General features: G+C 33.9%; 3 non-coding genes across 3 annotated transcripts; 1 reads left to right on the top strand and 2 right to left on the bottom strand.

Annotated features, from left to right (window-relative positions):
• Nucleotides 1-267: 267 nt before the first annotated feature.
• TRNAD-GUC lies at nt 268-341 on the bottom strand. The gene has a single exon. It is a non-coding gene; the product is annotated as a tRNA-Asp (tRNA).
• A 107-nt stretch (nt 342-448) lies between these two features.
• On the bottom strand, nt 449-532 carry TRNAY-GUA. Its single transcript has one exon. It is a non-coding gene; the product is annotated as a tRNA-Tyr (tRNA).
• Nucleotides 533-1,369: 837 nt separating this feature from the next.
• Nucleotides 1,370-1,441, top strand: TRNAT-GGU. The gene has a single exon. It is a non-coding gene; the product is annotated as a tRNA-Thr (tRNA).
• Nucleotides 1,442-24,830: the final 23,389 nt, after the last annotated feature.

Raw genomic sequence — 24,830 nt, 5'->3', positions numbered from 1 at the left:
ATTTTGTATTGGACAAGAAAAGAATTCCCTTTGTGTATGCGTGCCTCAAAAAGGTATAGTACCCGATTCCATTACATGCATCGGGGTCAATCGAAAAAGCCAGCATTTCTTGGAATACTGACTATAATGCTACCAATAATTGTACTAATCCAACCGCATATTACCCAAAGGAAAGAAAAAAGAAATAAGGATTTCCCCTTTGCTTTGACAATGAAATTCTGCCCCCCGTCCCCTTCATAAAAAGGGAGAGATTTATATTGGATCCGTCGGGACTGACGGGGCTCGAACCCGCAGCTTCCGCCTTGACAGGGCGGTGCTCTGACCAATTGAACTACAATCCCAGAGAAATACGGGATCTAGCAGAAAATTTGATTCTTTTTTATCTCCGGATCGGGTATTTCTGAAGTACAAAGGGGTTATATCATCTCATGGTGGATTGTCGAATTATTGGGCCGAGCTGGATTTGAACCAGCGTAGACATATTGCCAACGAATTTACAGTCCGTCCCCATTAACCGCTCGGGCATCGACCCAGGAAGAATCAATTTTAGACTTATTGGTAATCCAAGATCAACTTCCTTTCGTAGTACCCTACCCCCAGGGGAATTCGAATCCCCGCTGCCTCCTTGAAAGAGAGATGTCCTAAACCACTAGACGATGGGAGCCCGCTTGACCAACGGCCATCATACTATGATCATAGTATGATCAATTTTTTGAAATTGTCAATATAATCGAATGATTCTATCCGAGGGATCTTTCCCTCTTTCAGAATTGCATAGAATTATTTTTTATTCTGATGAATTATTCATTCTAATCGCCATTAGAAATCTAAAATCTAGTAGTAGTATTTTTTTTATTTTTGAATTATTTCAATTGAATTTATTTCGATTATTTTAGTATTTAGAATTTTATTTCGATTTCTTTCACTTTCATTTGATTCATTGTTAAGACGAGATATCCTTATCTCCCTCCCACCAAGACAGGAAATTAACAAATGAGAAATCTAGTAAGATCAAGCAGAAAATTGTTTTTTATCCAAGAATTTAGTTCAAGAGACAAGTAGAATCTCTTCATTCCATGATTCGATGAAATATCTTGAATTTTATGTTGAATTGCTAGGTGTATGTACATGTATCAATCAAGTGAATTTTGTTCTGGTGGGATCAATTCAATAAAAGAAAAAAAGCAATTCGAGTCGGTCTTGAAACACTTCATTGCATTTTCTCCTAGACTTCCTAGGTAAATCCATGAGCCACTAGACACTATGTATCTACTGCACGTATTTAATGCATATATACTTATGTTTATAATATATGTACATATAGATATTTTATCCACATAGTGAATAATTCCGGAATTAAATAAAAAAGGCCCTTTTAACTCAGTGGTAGAGTAACGCCATGGTAAGGCGTAAGTCATCGGTTCAAATCCGATAAGGGGCTTTGTAAAACTCCAATCTAGTATTCATATTTAAGGGGAGAATTGTATTTTGATTTGTAATAAAAAAAGTAACTAACTGGATAATACATTATCATTATACTTAGTTATAAAGTTGAACATTTGTTTAGTCAATTTTCATTATTATGAATTTCTGAATAATGAAAAGTCACTTCTTGAATCACCCACCGAATATTCCTATTTTCTATTATACCAACCAAATCCATTTGAAAGGTTAGAAATCAACAAAAGAAAAAGGAAGTGGACCTGACCTATTGAATCATGACTATATTCGCTATTCTGATATTAAAATTCGATAGAGATGAAATTGGAGCAGTTGATTTTTTTTTTATTTCATTTTTTTGTTTTGGACTGCACAAGAATTTGTCGATATTTCCGATTAAATCTTCTTGTTACTAGATTTTCTATAGGAAAAATTATAGGAATAAATTGTTATTCCTTTCCTCTACAGATAAACCTTTCTTCCAAGTCACACCATAAGAGCCATTTATTATCTTTCTTTGATTCTAGATCAAAGATTAATTTCTATCTAGATTATATATCTATATTAAGTAGATTGTAGATTTCGATGTATATCTATCAGATCGTGGCTTCATGTAACAAATATTTCAATATCGTTGCATCCGGTATTTTTGTTTTGTTCCAACAGTGTGATGAAGAATAGATCCGAGAAAGAGACTTTCATTTCCAGTCTCCTAGTTATTTTATTTATTTTATTGAATTTTAGATTTGCTAAAGGGAAAAATAGTAGATTATCTTTTTTTCTAACAGACAAAAGAATCTAAAAATAAATATTTGCTCGAACTTTCTTTTTTCTTTCGATCCGTGGAAAGATATACTCTGGGGTTTTAGATTTATTTATATGAAGTATGAAGGAAAGGGACCGTTTGGTCCTTGAAGAGTTCTTTCAAAACAAGGGATTGATTGAATTGTCTTAATAAGATAATTCATGGTTCATATGCTTAGTCAGAAGGAATAATCCAATGGAGTTCATGGATTTACCTAGGTCAGTTTATGGGCTAATCAATAAGGGATTTTTATCTTCGAAACCCATTGGAAAGGGCAGTGCAAGAGAAATCATACAAAAATGATCGAATCTTCGGACGCCCCGAAAAAGATATGAGGTGCTCGGAAATGGTCGAAGTAGTTGAATAGGAGGATCGCTATGACTATAGCCATTGGTAAGTTTACCAAAGACGAAAGTGATTTATTTGATATTATGGATGACTGGTTACGGAGGGACCATTTCGTTTTTGTAAGCTGGTCCGGTCTATTGCTCTTTCCTTGTGCCTATTTCGCTTTAGGGGGTTGGTTCACAGGTACAACCTTTGTAACTTCATGGTATACCCATGGATTGGCCAGTTCTTATTTGGAAGGCTGCAATTTCTTAACTGCCGCGGTTTCTACTCCTGCTAATAGTTTAGCACATTCGTTGTTGTTACTATGGGGTCCTGAAGCACAAGGAGATTTTACTCGTTGGTGTCAATTGGGGGGTCTGTGGACTTTTGTTGCTCTCCATGGAGCTTTTGGCCTAATAGGTTTCATGTTACGTCAATTCGAGCTTGGTATGGACATGTTATGGCTGATGCCCTCAGTAGGTTATCTATCAAAATTATGTCCCATATCAAGGATGATAAGAAATAGGTAGATCGCGAGGTACATCGTCCTGCTAGATTGGGTGTTAGATTGGTTGATTCGGCCAAAGGTAGTATATAGATTTTGAATGGCTTGGAATCTTATTTGGTTTATAAGGTAAAATAAAAGCAAGACAGATATCCTACCTTGGTTAAATTGAAGGTTACAATTTAAGATTAGAAGGTTGAGGTTTCTCCCAATGAAAGATGGTGTGCTCTGTTGTTAGGGTGAATTATGTGTTTCGAAAGTGGATGGTTTGAGGTAGCAAATATTGGAAGAAGTGAATTGTTCACGATATTTTATTCATCCAGGAGACACTTAGATGTATCATGATTTGCGTGAGGTCTACTGGTGAAATGGTATGAAAAAATATATAGCAGAATTTGTGGCTAAGTGTTTGAATTATTAATAGGTTAAGGTTGAGCAGCAAATACCTAGTGGTACACTTCAAGAGTTCAAAATTCCCACTTTGAAGTGGGAAGTGGTAAATATGGATTTTGTTATAGGGTTACCTCGTACACATCATCATCATGATTTGATTTGGGTCATTGAGGAAAGAATGACCAAGCTAGCCCCTTTTTTGTCAGTTCATACTTCATATTCAGCCAAGGATTACGTTAGTCACTATCTTAGGGAGTTGGTAATGTTGCGTAGGGTTTCATTAACCATCATTTATATAGAGGTACTTTGTTTACCTCTCATTTTTGGAAGGCTTTTCAGAAGGGTGTCGGTACCCAAGTTTATCTTGGTATGACTTTTCACCCATAGAAAGATGGTTAGGCAGAGAAGACCATTTAGACCTTAGAAGACATTTTGAGGGCTTGTGTTATCAATTTCAAGGGTATTTGTCATGATCATTTACCTTTGATTGAGTTTGCCTACAATAATAGTTATTACTCTAGTATCCAAATGCATCTATTTAAAGCTCTCTATAGTAGGAGGTGTAGATCTCCTATTTGTTTTTTTTAAGTTGGTGAGTCTGCTTTTATATGGCCATATTCAGTACATGAGGTAATTGATAAAGTTCTATTGATTTAGGAATGGCTGAAGACAACCCAAAGTCATATGAAATCCTATATAGATGTGAGGAGAAGAGAGCTTGAATTTGATGTTGGAAATTTTATGTATCTAAACATTTCACCCATGAAAGATGTGAAGAGGTTTTGTAAGAAGGCAAAGCTCAGTCCATGATATGGTGTCCTGTACAAAATTTTGATTGGTTTTGCTAAGGTATCTTATGAGTTAATGTTTTCTACAGAGTTATCAATATTGCATCAAGTGTTTTATATCTCTCTGCAAAGGAAAAGCATTGGTGATCCATCTTCTATCTTCCCTTTATAAAGTGTGGGTATGGAAGATAGCCCCTCCTATGAGGAAGTCCTAGTTGAAATCCTTAACTGTCAGATTCGTAGGTTGAAGAATAAAGAAATTTCCTTGGTTAAGGTTATATGGACAAATCAATTTTTTTAGGGAGCTACTTCGGAAATAAAAATTGATATGTTAGCCAAGTATCCCTATCTCTTGTCTACGAATTTAGATTCATCTTGAGGTAATGGTTCTTTAGCTTGATCCTCTCATTTTCTATCATATCTCTCTAACCATCCTTATGTCATAATATGCATTCATGAATTTAGTTCAGCCTATACATGATGTTTTTAGATTCAGATATTTAATCAAGATTCAACCCATAAGTATTCAGTGCAAGATCCCAGTCTTCCTAGTACCCCAACTCAGCTAGTTTCATTTGAGAATGAATGATCCCAAGGGGGAACTATTGTAATATCCAAATATTAAAATTCTAGACATATTAAAAGATAGCCCATGGGGTTAGCTTTCCAATGCTTCAAGTCTCTCCTTAATCTAACGTCAACACAAAAGTTATGGAAAATTTCCATAAAGGCCTAGCATAGACAGCCGTGAGTATGACTCAGGTCAAAAGTCATCACCTATCGTGATGAGTAGTCACGAGTGAATTGTAGTTTCTTCAGTAAAGGACCATCAGTTGTAGCTAGTGCCCGCGACTCCTTCTTACGTTTGTAATCAATGTCTACAAGTCATATAGTGGGACTCGTAGTCACGAATAGTGTGCTACCCAAGAACACTTCCAGTTTTTACGAGTCAAGCATGTGACTTGTAGTAAGGAGTTAGAGTCATATAATGTACTCATAGGCTAACCAGTACAAAATCAATGAACTAAGCTTCAGAAAATAATTCCACCCAATGACTCATAGTTAGTCCGAACGAATCATGAGGTATTGAATTATAGCCAAGAAAGTAAAGGTCCCAAACTCAGAATCACATCCAATAACTCAGACTACAACTCATAACCCGTCATGAAGAGTTGTAGGACGAATCATAATGGCTGGGAGCCCAAATTTCCTGTGTGTTATTCTAGGATTTTTTAGCCTTTTCCCACTCCTTTTAAAGGCTAACCCACATTATTTAGGCATCCCATAGGGTGGTATAAAAGACCCAAAAAACCCCAATTCCATCATTAATCACAATTTAACTTAGATTAAGCAAAGAGGAGTGGTTTCCTTCTTCCTCAATAACAAATTAGGGTTTCTCAAGAACAAGATCAATTGTAAGGATTTCACCAAATCTTTTACTTCAGGTATGTGGGTAATTCATTCGCGGGTCTCTTCCACCCCTTTAGTCCTAAGAACTCTCAAATCTTTCAAGTGTAAAACTCTTCTCTCTTTTATAGGGTTCCAAGTTAACCATGAATCTCATCTCAATTGTCTTGATTTTGAGCCATGAAAATATATTCCCTCACAATAATTGTGTTTTCTTATGTTTGATAATGCAAATGTCTACATCTTGATTAGTTATAGAAATTTTGAGTGTTATACATAATTTTTTCCATAACATGGATTATTTAATATTTTCCAAGATCATTTTACATTAGAAAGTGTTGATGGATTATGAACACCCAATACCAAGATATTCATGCATGTTTTAGATTTTCAAGATACACGACATTCAAATTATTATTTCATCATTATTTTTAGATTATGATATTCATATTGAGAATTCATCAGTTGTGAATCATGTTAAATTTACACAGTATCAATGTCAGTTAGTTGAGAGTAAGACTTACCACCGAACGAACCTAGGGATTATAGCTCACCCACCAGTTGAGGACTGAGACATGTAGAAGTTACTGAGTTCAAGAATTACGTTACCACCATAGGTTATGAGAGGTCACCTTCTAAATAAGGACTAGAACTCTCTTATGGGTCAATCACCAGTAAAGAACTGACACCCTAGTCCTTTGGGACACCAGTTTAGTGGATCCACACAGTTAGTATCGGTACTCGAGGCAAGGTATTGACACCCTTCCAACTGGAGTTACAAGTTGGACATTGATTAGCTCAGATTGGGGCATGTTGATTAAATTTTAGCTTCCACTATTTCAGTTCAACATTTATATTATGATAACTCAGCTTTACAAGACCAAGTTTTCATACATCTGTTATTCATATATTTTTGTACATATTTATACTTGGTCTTGCACTTGTTTTACATTTCCATGCATTCATGTTCAATACCAATGTGTATTTTAGTAAGTCCCTATCTTACATACCGATAAATTAAAAGTACCGCATACTCTATTTTTCACCATGTTGTCTTATAACATAGGTTCGGACACTCAGTTCCCTGATTATACTTAGACAGTTCGTGTGCCACTAAGCTATAAAATAGCTGAGTCCTCATCAATCGAGTACTAATTATATCAGTTATCACACTTTCCATTATTCCAGTTCATGTTTATTTCCATGGTAAGAGTTAGTTGGGGACCTATCCTAAGAAATAAATATGCTTAGAGGTTTTTAGAAAGTTATATAGTTAGTTATGTATTTAGTGATGTGTTTCTGACTCCTTTGATATTTGAATTGACTATTTAAACATTTATTAAAGGAATTCTATTTAGTATTTTTATTTTCTCCCTTCAATAGTTAGAGCTTGTGCCAGATCATGGTTAGTTTGGGGTTGCGTGTGACCTTAAACACCATGTTATGACTATGGAAAATCTCAGGTCGTGACAACAGGTGTAGGTTTTATCATATTTTTAGTAATTTTAGAATTTGATTTACCTATGTATTAAAGTACGAGGGTAAGGTGATTGCTCATGCTTCCCATTAGTTGAATTATTATAAGAAAATTACCCTACCCATGATTTGGAGTTGATCGTGGTAGGTTTTTTGTTGTAGTTGTGGAAAAATTTCATTGTGAGATTTTTGATCATTAGCATCCAATGTTTCTTAACGTGGGGAGATCTTATATAAGACAACAATGGCGGCTTAAGTTTTGTAAGCATTATGATCTAACTATTCCTTATGATTTGGGTAAGTCCAATGTGGTTGCGAGTTCCATGAGCTAGAAGATGGCATGCATGGGATTTTTGCTCATCTTTAAACCCCATAGCGACCTTTGGCGATATAGGTTTAGTCTTTATCAAAACAGTTGGTTGGGATTAATATTTTGACACCCAAGAATATGTTGGCCTTTGTTAAGGCTAAGTCTTTCTTGATGGATCATATTTAAGCTCATTAGTTTGATGATAATAGATTAAGGGTGATTTATGATATAGTATTGAGTAGCAAGGCCAATGTGACACTCTTGATTTCAATAGTATTTTGAGGATTAGCGTCCAAGTTTATATGTCAAGGGTTGGTTGATGGATTAGTTTTATTTTAAAGGAGGCTCATTGTTCTAGATATTACGTTCACCCAAATGCATCCAAAATTTATCATGGCCTAAAGTAGCATTATTGCTAAGCTAGTACAAGAAGGATATTGAGATGTTTATGGCTAATTTCTTAAATTTTGACCAAGTGAAATATGAGCATCAATGATCGAGTGGTACTTTACTAAGGATGCCTATTCCCACATAGAAGTTAGAGTGGATCACCATGGATTTTATTGTTTTCCTACCCTTGACCTTCAAAAAGTTTGACACTATTTGGGTAATTATGGATAGGTTAACCATATTAGGATATTTTGTTATTGAGAGAGCGAATCATAATGTGAAGATGTTGGACATGATATACATTAGGAAGATTATTCAAATTTATGGGGTACTGATATCCATTATATCATATTGAGGTACTTAGTTTACCTCGTGTATTTGAAGTACTATATAGAGCAAATTAGGCACTCAGATTGATTTGAGAACAACTTGTCATCCTCAGATAAATGGTCAATTTGAGTGGACTATTTTGATGCTAGAGGAGATACATCAGCCATGTGTGATGGATTTTGGTGGTCATTGGGACGAAATTCTTACCCTTAGAAGAATTTACCTATAAATATAGTTACCATTCAAGTAATCAGATAGTGCATTTTGAGTCTTTATATGGGTGGAGGTTAGATCTCCCTAGGATAGTTCAACTATTTTGAGGTGATACCTTAAAGAAAAGATTTACTGAGGGATTTAATGGATTGTGTGAGACTCGTTCAATAGAGACCTAAAAGTAGGTAGAAGGATTATGTAGACTAGTGATCCCATGATGTTGTTTTCATGATTTGAGATTGAGTTTTGTTAAAGGTTTGACGTATGAAGGGTGTGATAAGGTTTATAAAAAAGGGAGGCTTAGTCTGAGGTTTATTGGCCCTTTCAAGATCCTTGAGAAGTATGGTGATATGGAGTACAAGATATATTTTTCTCCACATTGATCAGTTGCTCATCCTATATGCCACATTTTCATGATTGAAAAGATATCATCTAATGACACATAATTGATTTGATGTGGTTCTATTGTATTAGACCATGATTTATCCTTTGATGAGGAGCCCATTAATATCCTAGATAGGAAGACTTGGAAGTTGTGATCAAAGCTATTAATTTAGTAAATTTTTAGTGGAAAACCCCCCCTATGAAAGAGGCTGTATAGGAGGTCGAGTTTGGTATGTGGTGCAGATACACTTCGCTCTTTATAATTTTATGCATTTTATTTACTTTTATTTCAAGGATGAACTAGTGTTTTGGTGGTAGATAATGTAACAACCATGGAAGTGATTCTTCCATTTTTATGTGTTTTAATGATTTTGTTCTTCCATATAGTTGTTACATTTTATCTATAAGTTGTATAGATGGTTGGAACAATCCCCAATGCATTCAATAGTCATTTAGGAGAGTATGAGACCATTTGAGGTTGTAAAAGCCATTAGTTTGACTTTGATCAACATATTGAGTTTCACCTATCATGTAGAGATTCAGATTATCCCATTATATCTGAAATATTGATTATGAATTAGTAGCGGGTTGATTTGGACAAGATTTGCATTTCAAACCTTTGTTACAAAACTAGTGAAATAATCCTTAAAGGGATCCCGATGGCTAATTTATTGTAAATGACCTATTTTTAAAAATATGATATTGCCATTGAGTTTGAAATGTCAAAAATTTCCTCATAGCATAATGGTTTATTTTCCAAACAAATCTCGAGGGTTTGATTGGAGGATTTGAAGTCATACGATTTCAGTTGGTGCATATCTGATATCTTCTTCATGGAACCTTCATGAATGTGAACCATGGGCGGCGAATGTGGAGAAGGAAAATCTGCTTCATAAAGATCCTGAGGTGGTGGATGCAATCATAAAGGCTTATCGGGACCATATTGAGTTTTTCTCTTCATCATAAATATGATCGAACCATCACAAACGTAATAGGTCTAGGTCATTAGCCTTCACAAAAGCAAGGGGCTGACTGCGATCCTAAAGGACTTTAAGTTGGCTTGGTCTCTGTTGACCCTATGAATGCAAAGGGTTGACCACATTTACGAGGAACTATTTAAAGAATAGTATAAATTCTCTATTTCTGTTGTTTTCAACATTTTTGGACTAAAGAGCTTCAGAAAAGGGCAATTTCTAGGGTTTTCTTCACCATTTGAGATTTGATAAGCTCCAATCTTTTATTCCCATATATTCCCATTGATTATATCATCAAAATCACTTTCTAATCTTGTTTTCAAACTAGAATTTAGGGATTTTTTGGAAAACTCTTAAAATTATTTTTTTAATCAATTTGAACACCGATTTCAATTCAGTTTTTCTTGAATTTTCAAATATAGACTCCTTTGACTTTGGAAACATATTTAAAAAAAATGGTTCTACCATTTTCATTTTTGAATCCCTTTTAGAACAAATTTCAGATCGATCCAAATATAACTAATATTTGTATCATAAGCTTATTTTTTATGCGTAGATTATGTTCTTGATAGTTTTAGATCATACCAAGGCTGTTCATGAAGGAAAGACTCTGTGTTGAAGTCATAGGCTTGAATTTTTCGCATTTTTAGGTAGGTTATTGTTGAAACACTTGGGATTTGTTCCACACAGCAAAGGACCAAGTCCCTCAATGTCAATCACACGCAAAATACAACAAAAAACCATAAAATAGGAAATAGTGCAAGAAGAGCAAAGACACAAGAATTTTTACGTGGAAACCAAGGAAGGGCAAAACCACGGCTTGCCCTTACAAGCACCTCCAAATCCATTGTATTCAAAATCTTGATTACAATATTCACTAAACCTGGTTACTCATTGTCATTTTCCAAAAAAAAAACAATTCTTCCCCCACTCTACATGCACCTTCATTTAGTGCATTTTCACACTTCACATTCTTTTCATTTTCATACTTCCCCCTATCTATATAACTTCCTTCAAGTTTGCAACTCGATTCACCTGGTGCCTAGTCCCAATTACATGAATTTAGTATTCCCCCTTTTGTCATCACTGAGAAGGATTAATAGTAAACCAAGAGTAAAGATAAGTACATATGAGTTAACTAATGGCCATTGGGCAATACTAACATGTATGTAGAACAATTTTACAGTAAAAGAGACAAATAAAGTACACAAAACAAGATTCATTCATTTATACAAGTCAATACTAATATAGTAAGCTAAAATAATCATCAAAAAAATAACTATCTTTAAAATCCATTATAAGAATTAGGATATGGAACTGACACAAGGTTGATGAGGGAATCAGGACAACAGAATTCAAATAAAGAGAGGCTTACGGGAAAGGGATTTAATTATGAACTCGATTTTTTCACTTTCTACATTATAGGCATCCAATAACTATTTGGTGAGAACTTCACTACAATATTAAGTCCTCAAATTTCACCCATCAATTCTACCACTTTTATAATTTCTTTTGCTTCTCTTGGGACTACTGTTTATTTTCCAACCACAGTTGTGGTAACGCCTTGAAACTCTATCCCAAGAAGTCACACAGTGCTTAGGACCACAAGTAATCCCAAGCTAACCCTTCTACTGGCATAACTCATAAGCAACTAAATAATATGTATCTAATGACTGAGTTTATAGTGTGAAAACATAAAAATGGTGGAATCTGGGAGAAATAAAATACTAATACAACTTTTATATTCTGATAAAGTCTGACAGAGGGACTAAAAATATATAACTAATTCTAATTGACATTAGTGAAGCCTATACTATACTGACTATAGATATATGGGACATGACCCCTAACTATCCTAATTCAATACGACTAAATAAATAAAATCAAATACTGCTCAAACTAAATGACTTACTCGAGCCATTAAATCAAGATGACTTATCACCTGCTGACTGGAAGTTGTAATTTTTCTGAATATTGTATGCATGCTACAATTGAACTAATACCTATATTATGAGATAATGCAGCACATAGACATATATGTGCATTGGTATTTTGAGGATGTACTGAGTATATGGGGGCGCATACAATAAGTAAACAATATCATCACAGTTTATAAAATCATGCATGCTAAATGTAAATGACTCACACAGGCTTGAGTAATTCAAAATTTAAAGATCATAAATCACAAATGATAAAACATATAACATAAATCTGGTGAGCCATTACACTTAGTTTTGAGATATGTAAAATACTTTATCTTAAAGCTTAAGAATCTTAAAACCTTAACGTCTAAAACATATGCTTTTATCTTAAAGCTTTAAATCAATAGACTGTTGAAGAGTAGGGGATTTCTTTTTGAGAGGTTCTTCTAACTGACATACAACATGTAATCATCCATGGAGTCCCATGTCTGTCCCCCATTAGGTAAGGCTACTGTACCCTTGTCATCGGAATAGAACTTCTATCTTCGTAATCATAATCTAAGTCATCCACGTAGAAGTGGGAATAAATCTGAATCCTATGTTGGCATGTAGTTCTTGGGTATGAAATCATAGTAACCTACCCATCTCGGTTCTAAATACTACTCTCATTGTTATGCTCTAAATCTTAAGAAATCAACTTCAAAAATAGAACGAGGGTTTACAAGAAAACTAATTATGCTTTTCACTTTTTAAATCTCAAGTTATTTGAACAAAATGGATTCTTTATCTTAGATTAGGACCAAAAAGGTCAAATATTTATTAAAATCTGTGAGTAATCTTATCTGAGGGTGCTCATGGCACAAATAATCTTGAAATAACAATTTTAAGTTGGGGTTTAATGACCCATGCATTAAAATCATGTTAAAACATCTAAAAATTCTTGCTTGATAATGTAAACACTTATAATTCATTATAAAGTATGGAAATACTACAGAATGCATAGAACTATCAATATAATTATGTCATTCAACTTCTAAATCAATGGAAATATCATAATCTTGAAACTAATGATAATAGGTATAAACTCTAACTTAAATTTCATGGGAAATCTCATAAATTGCAATGAATTAGTAATTAAAGCAAAGTTTTGGACACAAGGATGAAAGAATTATCCTTGTTCAAACTACACATACCTTAATTTGATGATCTATATACTAGAACTTGAATCTTAGATCTCTATTGGTTCTTTGAATATGACTTCTTAGAGTTCTTAAATTGGAAATTCTCAATCTTGAAGAGTCTTGGAGAATTAATACAAAAATTTTGGATTTCTTGGGAGGAAGTATGAGCCATAGGGTTTTGTTTAAGAGAGAATGATGAATAAAGCATAAAGTTCTCTCAAATATGATTCATCTTTTATTTTTAGACGGATTGAGGGTGGATATTTACCAAAATACCCCCTTTAAACTTTGTAATAGAATTGGAAAACGTATATTTTTCCCGATTTGGGTGGCCACCGCAATGTGCCACTATTGGGATGGCTCACTAGAAATTGACGAATGGAAAATGGACAGGCTCTGCGATGTGGAGACTTCACGGTGACCCTTTGGAATGCCATTTTGAAACATAGCGCGATGCACCATTATCGCAGTGGACCTCTGGAAATTGACAAATGGGAAATTGACCCTCTCCGCGATGCGCTAATATCACAGAGGGCCACTGGAATTTGACAATTATGGATTTTCCCTTCTCCACGATGCGCCAAGTTCCTAGGTGGCACACTGTCAAATAAAAAATGCTCTTTCTCAATTGAGTGTCGGATTTAGGAGAATTTGGTATAGATGGAAAGATTATTCAATTTCCTACACAATAAAAAGTTGAAATCTTTAAAATACCACAAGAAATAAATAATGTTCATCTTTGAAACAAATTTTTGACATTCGAGAGACGAATATAAGCTAAGAAAAGTACGGGGTATTACAGTTGTTCTATTCTTGGGATCAGATTCCTCAGAATCTTTCCTTTTCATGAAAGCTTTATGTTTCTCGCTACTTTGAGCATGGATACCAGACTTTACTCTGAGGACCTAGTCCTCTCAGTATCATGAACTTTCTCTCTTTTCTCATCTACAACCACAACAATTTCTGAATTTATGTTTGCCCTTTCGTTAACCTCTACAACTTTAATATTTTTCTTTTGCCTCTACTACACTAGTTTTCATGACCCTTCTTATTTTCATGGTTTAATTCTTGAAGTCTTGTTAGCCTTCATGGCATCTTTAATAATTTTCCTTTTCCCTCTACTTCCCTTTAGTTTCTTCACAGTCCATTTAAAAAGCACTTTCTCCTCATCCTCCCTATTCTTTTTAGGTGGTGGTAAGAATGTGTCTTCTCCTTTGTTTGCTTCATCAGCAACACCTCAATTTTAATCTTCTATCTTGATTGGGTGAGCACAACTTTCTCGAGTTAATTAATGTTCAATTTGGAGCTGACTTATTTAGAGGTTTTAAATTTTTTTAAAGATGACTCGATGGGTGGAAGATTAAATAGGAACAACTGGGGTTGAAGAGGAAAGTTAATTTTGCATAATAGGTTAAGTTTGTGGAAGAAGAATGAGTGATGATCTAATATGATTATTTAGTGTAGTGTTAGTTGTTAATAAAAGAGGTCACTTTTGAAATGACATGTTTGAACTTACTAGGTGTGGCCCTAAATTATGTAAAAAGGAACTAAATATTTTTGTAGAGGAGGAACTATGCAAGGCCTATTTAGACAACATTTTATGATCGTTATTAGATCATTATATATAGGCACTAACCTGAGAGATGGGACCAGGTCCATATTCATTAAGTGAATCTTCAACTTCATACTTGTCACATTTTTTCACTTCTTAAGCTATTACCATGGGTGTATACCTACAAGGGTATAGTACTGGTTTAGACCAAAATGAACCTAACTTATTAAGGATACCTTTGTTCTAATCATAGCTGATTTTGAGTGGAAATACAGATTCATATGGTAGGTCAAGTCAATTAGATCAATCAGCTTCAGTCTTTCTACCTCTACAAACCCTTTTGGTTCCACAACCTATTCTGAATGTAGGTTTGGGGACTAGGTCCATGTGAGTTTTATTATTACCTTTTATGCTTTATCTTAGTCTTGAGCTGGGATCAAGACTGATATTTTGCATTATTTCCATTCCCATCTGCATTCTCTAACCTTTTCCTCCTCATTTTCACCATCATCAATTTTTTTTAAAAAAAACACACAATTTCCTTCTTGTCATGGGGATCTTCAACTGCATTTTTCCATGGATCAGGTGTTTTGAAATAAGCTATTTCACTTAAGACACTTCCATCTTGAAGTGTCTTGAGAAAGAGAGAATACAGTCAGACTTTCAACATTGAGCTAGTTGATTATTCATTTTTAATTATCATTCTTGACTAAAATTCTCTTCCTCACACCAGAGACCATGATCACTTGTCAGATTTAGGAACTCACTTGAGTTTGAGTTCCTAGTAGAAACACAGAGGTGTAGAGGTGTGATCAAATCCTTTCTAGTGTATGTAGGTAAACAGTTACTTTTCATAATTCTTTAAGGCTTGAGATCCTCAAAATGTGCATTCCCTTATTGAATGTATCTTTAACCATTCATTCTAGATCTAATCCAGCTCTGAAAATCCTCGCTTGTGTATGCAACCACAATGAGTGCATAGAGGCTTGTGAACCTTGTTCCTAGAATTATGAGAAAACATCCCTTGGGACCCAAAAAGTTGGGTTCCTTCTTGATAACCAATACCCTTCCCATTATTAGAACCTTGATTAGTTATGTTAGAAAAAATCTGAAAAGATCCAGTCCATTGTAAGGATTTTTTTAAGTATGTCAAAGTTCACTTTCTCATCCTCCACTGTAAGCATTGAAATATTTGTAGACTTCTCAGCTTCATCTGATTTACTGAGGGAATTACCACAACCAGCTAAAGCTTGTTTAACTGTAAAATCAACTGCAGCCCGTCTTCTTGATTTTATAGGGACTTACTCCCTGTTTCTTCCTTTTTTACCTCAATTGTTGAGATGATCCTAGTACTCCACCTTGTGTATTGGACAGTCTTTGATAAAATCCTCGGGACTTCTACATTTGTGACATACCTCAACATTGTTTCCCTTATTTTTTTTTGCCCCTTCTTCTTTAAAACTGGCCACTTCTTTCATTTCTCTGACAATTTTATTTTCCAAATTAGCAACATCAGTCTCTTCTTCACTTGAGTCATGCTTTGAAAACTTTAATGACAAAGATCTTTCCTTTTTGAATTCTTTCTTCTCTAGCTCTTGTTGCTTCTTGAGCTCATAAGTCTTCATATTTCTAATCAGTTCATCCATGGCAAGGGTCTTTAGATTTCTTGCCTCAATTATAGTATCCACTTTGATCTCCCAGGACTTTGGAAGGACACCAAGAATTTTTCTCACCTGCTTATATACTAGAATCACATCTCCTAAGTAGTGAAGCTCATTAGTGATAGAAGTGAATCTTGTATGCATTTCTTAGATAGTTTCTCCTTCTTTCATGGTGAAGCTTTCACACTGAGTAGTTAGCATGTCTACTTCTGAATCCTTCACATTAGTAGTACATTCTTAATCATTCCTCAAGCAACCCCAGATTTTTTTTGCATTTTCAAAGGTAGAAATCCCGTTATACTCATCACGTCCTATACCAAAAAAAAATATTTTCTTTGCCTTATAGTTCTTTTTGATTTTCTTTCTATCTTCATCATTTAAATCCCTCCTACTTTTGACAACCACTCTTGTCATATCCCCTTATTTGACTTCTTTTACAAGAACATAAGGACCATCAAGAATGATGTTCATTGAATCTTGGTGGTCTAGTTATAGATTGGCTATCTTCTAGATTATGTGGAGCAGTCAATCTAACCAAGAAACTCTAGGTGTGAACTTTTTAGCGTGACTAGGCTCTGATATCAATTGTTGAAACCCTTGAGAGTTGCTCCACACAGTAAGGGAGAAGGTCCCTGAATGTCAATCACAAGCAAAAAATACAAAAAGAATAGGAAGTAGGAAATAGTGCAGGAAGAGTAAATACACAAGAATTTTTTTGCGAAAACCCAGGAATGGAAAAACCACGACTTTCCCTCAGAAGCACCTCCAAATCCACTCTATTAAACACTTAATTACAATTTTTACTGAACCTTACTCTAGGTTCCTTTTGCTAGTAGTAAGTAGTAACTCTACTACAAGCTCATCTTGGTAACTCAGTCAAGGACCCTCTCTATTGATTAGCTCTAATCAGTGTCAGACTCAGGAAACTCTACCTAAGACCCTCTCTTAACGAGAAAATACTAATCTTATAGCATGAGTAGTTCAGTTACAAATCACCACTCAAGAAAACTCACTTACTTTTTAAGCATACTACAAAGATAAGAACATGAGCAATGCTTGAGCAGTCTTGAAATGGAGTTTTTGCTACCTGTCTTCACTCTTTAGAATTAGTAAAAACCATTTGATAAAGAGGTGCCTTTTCCCTGTTATAGTCGAGTAATGATAAGGGCTGAAAGATCATTGAACTAGCTGTCCAATTCAGTACAAAATAGCACCTGCAGGTTTGTTATACAAGCAAAAAAAAAAAACTATAAAGGCACCACATTCCAACTGTATTGTACCTCACACATCCAGGGACCTAGTCTGTTGAAGTTTAGCTGCTCCTCATCAAAACTACATATAGCAGTTATGACATTACTTTCTTCAGACTAGGTTGGGCAGTTAACTTTCTTGTAAAAGCATGCTATGAGTTTATAAATTTTAATTTAGTGAGCAGTATTTTGAACTTTTTATTATTATAATATGCCCGTGTGAGGTCTTATTATCCTATTGTTGTTTACTACAAAGAATATAATTATTGTGATGCCCATATAGAGGTTTTATTTGATATGGTAGGCCTTATTTGTGCATTTGTTGCTATTATTATAGTTGGATTATTATTACTAAGCTTGAATATATATTATCATCCTTTTTGAATATTTTTTACATTTATCATTATTATAATGCCCGAGAGATGGAATTTTTGGAATGATATTATTGATGTCTACATGACTATCAACTTTAGTGGTGCAGAGGAGGTCTTATACCATGGAATATTATTATACTGAGGAGATTTGAGTTAGTTATACCATTTTTATGAGTTGATTCATTATCATCATATACTTTGTTATGAGCATGCATCCTATTCTTATTCATTCATTTCATGAAAATTGGTACCACTGAGAAACACTTTTTAAATCCTTGATCAGTGAACAATAGTTGGAGAGGTTAATGAGAAACACTTTATAAAACCCTTGATCTTTGAACATTAGTCGGAGAGGTGAATTGAGATGTGATAAGATATATAAAAGTGTATATAAAAAGTCATGGGACGGCTTATATTCATCTTCATTATATCATCATTGCATTACATTATTGTATTTCTCACTTATAAGTTGTTCTTATGAGGTTACTTTCATTTATTGTCTTTGTATCTTAGAAATGATAGTGGAGGTGGTGTGAGCTACCATTTGAGAACTTTTTATTTGCAAGTGACGTACTCATAGTATATTATACTTTTATTATTTTCCACTTAGCTCATTTGGCCTATGATACTTACGAAGTACAAGTGAAATGTACTCACTCCTACTATGTTCTTTCGGTGCAGATCCTAGATTGAGTACAAGCCACTATAGCTAAGTAGTATGGTGATAGTTGACTTTCGGAGTATCTAATGAGCTCCCTATTTTGATCCTTGTTCCAGCCTCCATCTATCTTTATCTTGTCTTTATTAACACTAAGAGACATACAGTTTGCATTCTCAATATTTGGACTATGTATTAAATGATCTTTCGATTTATAAAACTGTATCTTGAGTAATATATGTATTTCTGTCATTTATTTGCAGTATTTTCATGTGTGCCCTGACTTCATTCTAGAAGTCTAACATTTACTTGTTTCTTCATTATCGAGTTACTTTCTTTTATGGATTCATCGTCTTACCTACTAAGATTAAATTGAGGTAGGTTCCATTGTAACCTAATCTTTAGTGTTGTGAAAGGTTCCTTTTATCCATCCATCATTGATGTAACTCCTTGTATGAGATGATATGGCTTGGCCTGAAGGAAATTTTCTTTCACAATGAATGCATTGGTACATTAAGTTATACTTTTGTTCATTTGGTTCCAGCATTTTTGTAGCTATAATATTCATCATCGGAAGATGGGTGTACATATAAGGGAGAGAAGTTAGAAGAGGCAAAGATATTAAATTTGGGTATAACTCAATATTTATTGTGATTTTGAAAATATTAAAATATGTGTTGAGTGATTTAACAGGTACATTTATTTTATTATCCTAAAAGAAAGGAATTCTTAGGTTGATAAATAACAATTTTAATTGAGTAAATTTTAGTCTTTGTCAAGATAAATGTTATTTGGAATAATACACCCCTAAACTTAATGTATTTTACTCAAAATTTCTAAAATTATGAGTAATCTTAGTTAATCCTCTGAATTTCATTATATGATAGTTTTACCCCTACAAGACCTCATCATAAAAGAATGAGACACTCGTCTGTCACCTAAAATATTTTGTTCGCGTGACATTTTTTTTAAAATGATTTTATGACCAAAATTTTTTTTTTTTTTTCTTTTGGGGGGGGGGGGGGGGGGGGGGGGGGGTTAAATTTAAAAGAAAAATTCAATTTTTAGGAAACAAATGTTTTGCTAAAATAAAGAGATTTTGGTCAATTTTTTTCCACAATATTTTTGGCCAAAAAAAAAATACACTGTTAAAGTAGATAGTTACTACATCTATATAAGATATAATATAAATTATTGGAACTTCATTATTTTGTAGAAAAAAGTAGTCCGCGATAAATAAAGAAGGTTTAACCAAATAATTTTTAAATAGATTTAGACTGAAAAATTAAATCAAATTACTATTGCAATAAAGGTCATTGCATTCAAACAAGAAACAATAAAAAATTACATAATTGTAACTTATCATTTCGGTTAGCTTTAATTTGACTAAAACTAACGTATCACAACCGAAGTGACCGTGAGTGCCACCCACACTAACCCCTCATTGGGAGAATTATTAAACTCTATGAAAATCTAATGGATTAGCTCATATTTGCATTCTCAAAGAGTAAGGGAGCATAGAATCACTAATGATAAAGGATAAGAAATAGAGTGCTCATTGTTGGAAAGTAAAGAGGGAGCTATTATTGTGTTAACTTGTAACACCCTGCATTTTTGGGCTAGACTTTGAACCATCATTCCTACGTGTGTAAGCTCTAATCCGATGATTTATATGTGAATATATGTTTCATAATCTTTATCCAAGGATGTGAAGTGCTTAGGAGGTGAAAAATATTCATAGAAATCACTCAGAGCAAGGTTGAGCGAAGAGCCTTTGATTCGGCAAAGTTTTGGTATTCGATTCTACAAGGGTTGACTTTGAATGTTAACTTTTTATATATGGGAAACTTTTCATCTCAATTCGCACCAAATGATATATAATTTAATTATCTTTTTAATGATACCAATTTCACATTAATCCGATACCCGAGCAAAAAGTTATAGCCTTTTTTGTAAAAGGCAGTAAGGGTTCGCGATTTGGCCACGGTGCTCTGATCTCCCGAAACAATTTAGCGAGTGGCACATTTCTCTCTGAATGCGATATGGGATATGACGCGGAGCTTATTCACCCTGTGTTTCAGCTACTTAAGGGTCAAGGGTCACTTTGGTCCTTTTCCCACACCCTTAAACGTGTAAGACACGGATTATAACACCCAAAAGGGTCTTATTTGCCCATCTTCTTCAAATCAACAATAATTCGAGTTTTTTCTCTCAAGAACACAAGGATTTAAGTTTCAAATTCAAGATTTTTTCAAGATTTTGTTTAATTAAGGTATGTGAGGTTTATGAACAAGGGATTCTTCCATCCTTGTGACCAAAACTTGTTTAAAAGTTTAATTTATATGATTTGTAATTACGGTTCATACCCAAGTTATCTTTTTTTGAGATTATGAAATTATTATGTGATTGAAATATTAAAGTGCATACATGATCTCACTTATTTGTGTTTTGACTTAATGATTCTCTATTATGATTTGAATATCATGAGTTTAATTTAAAACATTGATTAAATATTTCTGATTGAGTTTTAAGCTTGATATTATATTACAAGTTATATGAAGAAAGTATAAGATTCTATCCTTGAGTTTGAGCACTAAGTTTACAATAAAAGTTTGAATCTTTTGATTTCAAAATAAGGCTTGACATCCACAATCATTTATCGTTCTTATGATTCAAAGAAAAGATTGATCTTTTGATCTTAAGATAAGATATGAATCCGCATTGTTCATTCTGATTATGATTTAAACAAAGAGAAGCATAACTAGTTTTCTTTCTATAAACCTTTATGCAATTTTAAGGTGGATTTTCTGAAGTATGAGCATATAAGTAATATAAAAGTAGTATTTAGCACCGAGTTGGGTATGAGTCTGAGCTCATATGTCCCAGAACTACGTGCCACCGTATGTTTAAATCCCAATGAGGGTTAAGTATATTTATCACTCAATTAAGGTTCTATTATGATGACAAGGGTAGAACAACTCTCCTGAACATGGGTAAGACATTGGACTCCATGATAGCTCACATGGTTTATGTCGGTTAGAAGAATCTCCCAAGAAAGGATAAAAAGTAATTCTTGTAGAAACTAAGTGTGGTGGCTCACAAAGTTTATTCAGTATGCTTTATTAGTCATGGTGTATGATCTTTTATCTTTCAATTTTATTCAAGCTAAAGGTGAGTCACTTACACTTAGCATGCATTATTTAAAAGTCTATGAATATATTAAGTTATTGTTTTACTTATGCATTCTCCCCCATAACTTAGTACACTCCAAAAGTATAGACCCACATATATGTCTTTGTGTGACCTTGTCTCATAATGTAGGTACCAGTTATACCACAAACATCATAATCAGATAGTTTACAGCTTCTAGTCAGAAGGTGATGAGTTCTTTTGATTCGACGACTTGAGTCAACTATAGTTCTAGTAGTATTTTTATTTGGTCGTATTTATTAGGGATAGTTGGGGTCATGTCTTGGCTACCTATAGTCAGTATTAGTAGATCAGTTATTTAGAAGAGATGTATTTATGTTCAATTTTCTTTTGTAGAACTAAAATGTAAATATTTTAAATAGTTTTTTAAAGAACATATTCACCTAAAGACATTTCTTCCACTAATTACTTCAACTTTTATTTATTTTAAACAATAGCTCCAGCATCATGCCAGAACATGGGTTAGTTAAGGATTACTTATTTTTCTAAGCACTGTGTGACGTCTAGGGGATAGTCTCAGGGCATTACAAACTTGGATCAAAGAACAAAGTTTAAGTGTTCTAGGGTTTTTATGAAGTTGTGTCTAGTAGAGTCTTGCAGAATGGTACAGAGATATCTGTACTTTTCTTCAAGAGGCTACAATGCATTTAAGAAATGTTTCCCTTTTTCATGCGCTAGATCATGCTATAAAGTTTTTATCTCAGAAACTTCTGTCAGTTCGTGTGTAAATCCATAATTCTCCATCTATAACCTTCTGAGATAACCTGAGTACTAGAGTCCAATTTCTCCATAGATGATATGCTAAAATTTACTATTAGTAACTTCAAAAGTCATACAACGGTATTGAGAGGAGCTCGCTAGTATGTTATAAGTAGGCTAAGTTGAAAGCTTATGTCCTCATCCATATGGGTTGTTTAGTTAAGATAGAACAAGATATGCATTCAAATCCTCATTAACCTTTCAAGACAGATAGTGCTCATGAGAGGAGATAGTATGAATCTAGGTTTTTAAATAGAGTTTGCATTCGAGGGATATTATGGCATTGAGTGTTATTATTCATAAGTAGTATAAACTTCTTATAGTAAGAAGTATGGGTTTAGAAGTGTAGTGACAAGTAATGCGGTAATGGCGGTTGATCGAATGTATAGAGATGAACTTTTGCATACGATTGAGTTAGTAGTGAGGGGATAGGTCCTTGTATATTAGATAGGGTAATGAATGTGGTAAAGGTTCCTTAGTTGAATGTGGAGAAAAAGTTATTGATGGTACTATTGTTTTAGAAAAGTATAGGTTATTGACGAAAGTATTTGGTGGTTGAGTAATGTGAATTTATGCTTCTCTTGAGGTTGCAAGGAGTTTAGTTTAAACTTATAGAGCTATGACAGAAATTTAGGTGTATCGATAGGTGAATAGTAGTGATAAATAGAAGGAGGATGCGTTAATAGATTAAAATAAGATAGGCCATAGGATCATGATCAATTATTGTTATTATGAGTTTCTAGTGTACTAGTGTTTCTTGACTATCATTTTATAGCTTCCAAGTGAAAATATTGTATGAGGTTGGGTTTTTAATGATGTCTAGCACTAGACACTAAGTTTGAACAGTGGATGATCATTAAGGTGGAAATAGTGATTGCTTGGTTAGTGATGCTAGTTATATTGAAGTGATCTAGTAGGCTTGAACAATATATACAAAAGTTTTAGTTCTTTTGTTCGCAATCGAGTATGATATTTTAGGTATGATTTAGATATATACCCAAGGTGATATGAGGGTTGAATTATTTTCTAAGATTATTAAAGAGTGTGTATGGTTAGTAGTACCCTTGAGTTTCTAAATGGGAAGAAAGCTACTTATATAATATATAGTGTTCTTAATAGCTAAGGATTTATGGATAGGTGATAATTATTCTTTTGGTATGATTTTGAATCTAGTGGTTTAGGGAAGAATATAAGTTTAGAGGTCTGATAATGGAAGGCTATGATGAAAAATAGGCAGATTATATGTTTAGTAAGGCTAGCATGTTGTCAGAAGGGTGTAAGTATGTGATAAATGTTAAAGCTAAGTAAATTTAAGGATAATAACTATTAAATGAGTTTTCAAGGATGAAGTTAGTATATTTCATTAGAAATTTGGGAATATTCATGTTAAGAGTTAGAATCTAAGTCTGAATTGGATGATTGAGCTAACAGAAAGAAGATTTGAAGCTCTAGATTGTGTGAACTCAGGCTATGGTGATGCTCATGAAGATTCTAATTTAGTAAGTGTTCAAGTTATTATATGATGACCATTGGGGCTATAGAAAGTTAAGAGTTGTATCTAGAAGAAAGTATTAGCAGTGGCTTTTATATTTTCAATTGTAGCCTTTCAGGGTGAGTTTATTATTTATGTGTATTGTTATATCTCAGAATCTAGAGTAGAATGGTTGCAGTTAAGTTTAAAGTTTATTAAAGGGATCCACAGACTTAGAATGATGGGTTAAAGCTAAGGGGGAGATGATAGAATAAGTAGCCAATCAGGCTTTTAGATTCTAGTAGTGATACTAGTGAGTTCTAGCAAAATAGTAAGGAGGAAAGTACATGACCCATTCTTATCTCACTGCAAACTATTTTAATTAAGTAATCATGATATCTACTCATGCCTTGCATGTCAGCTCCACGATCATAGCTCATATTCATGCAGTTTCTGTAGAATCATGTATGCTTACAGTCCCTAGTATAAGGAGTTCTAGTTCACTCAATAGTACAAATAATATTTCAAGAATTTATGAACTCCAAACTCAAGTCATACAGTTCATGAATCATGTACTCATGCTTCACAGTATGCTCAATTCCTAGAACAAAGCCTTAGTTAAGTGTCCAAGTTATGCATAGTATTCGTTCATATTTTAGGTCCTCATGTTCTAATACTTCATTTACCTCTCTTGTGAATTAGTAGTGGCAACGAGTAATTATTTAGAGAGGAGAGAGTAAATGCCTCATGTTGGGGAAAGATTGTTGCATTTTTGTTGTATCTCAGGTTATAATTGTGAAGGATGATTGAGGTAGAGCTTTTTGATTTACGTCATGGTTAGTTGAAATTTTTTGTGTTATCTTGGGGATTGTACATGGAAGTTATTATTGATAAACTTTTAGAGAACATGAGAAAGATACTTTTATGGGTGTTTGCTTAGATATTCGTATGTGGGTATAATAATTGACTTGAGTCCATCTTGGTATATAAGTAAATGGGTGCACTGTGTGCTAGTGAATTTATAGTAAGAGGATTGAATTTAGTTAT

The sequence above is a fragment of the Capsicum annuum genome, chromosome 10 (genome assembly GCF_002878395.1).
Source record: "Capsicum annuum cultivar UCD-10X-F1 chromosome 10, UCD10Xv1.1, whole genome shotgun sequence".
NCBI lineage: Eukaryota > Viridiplantae > Streptophyta > Magnoliopsida > Solanales > Solanaceae > Capsicum > Capsicum annuum.
This window is presented reverse-complemented; position numbering and strand designations above follow the sequence as displayed.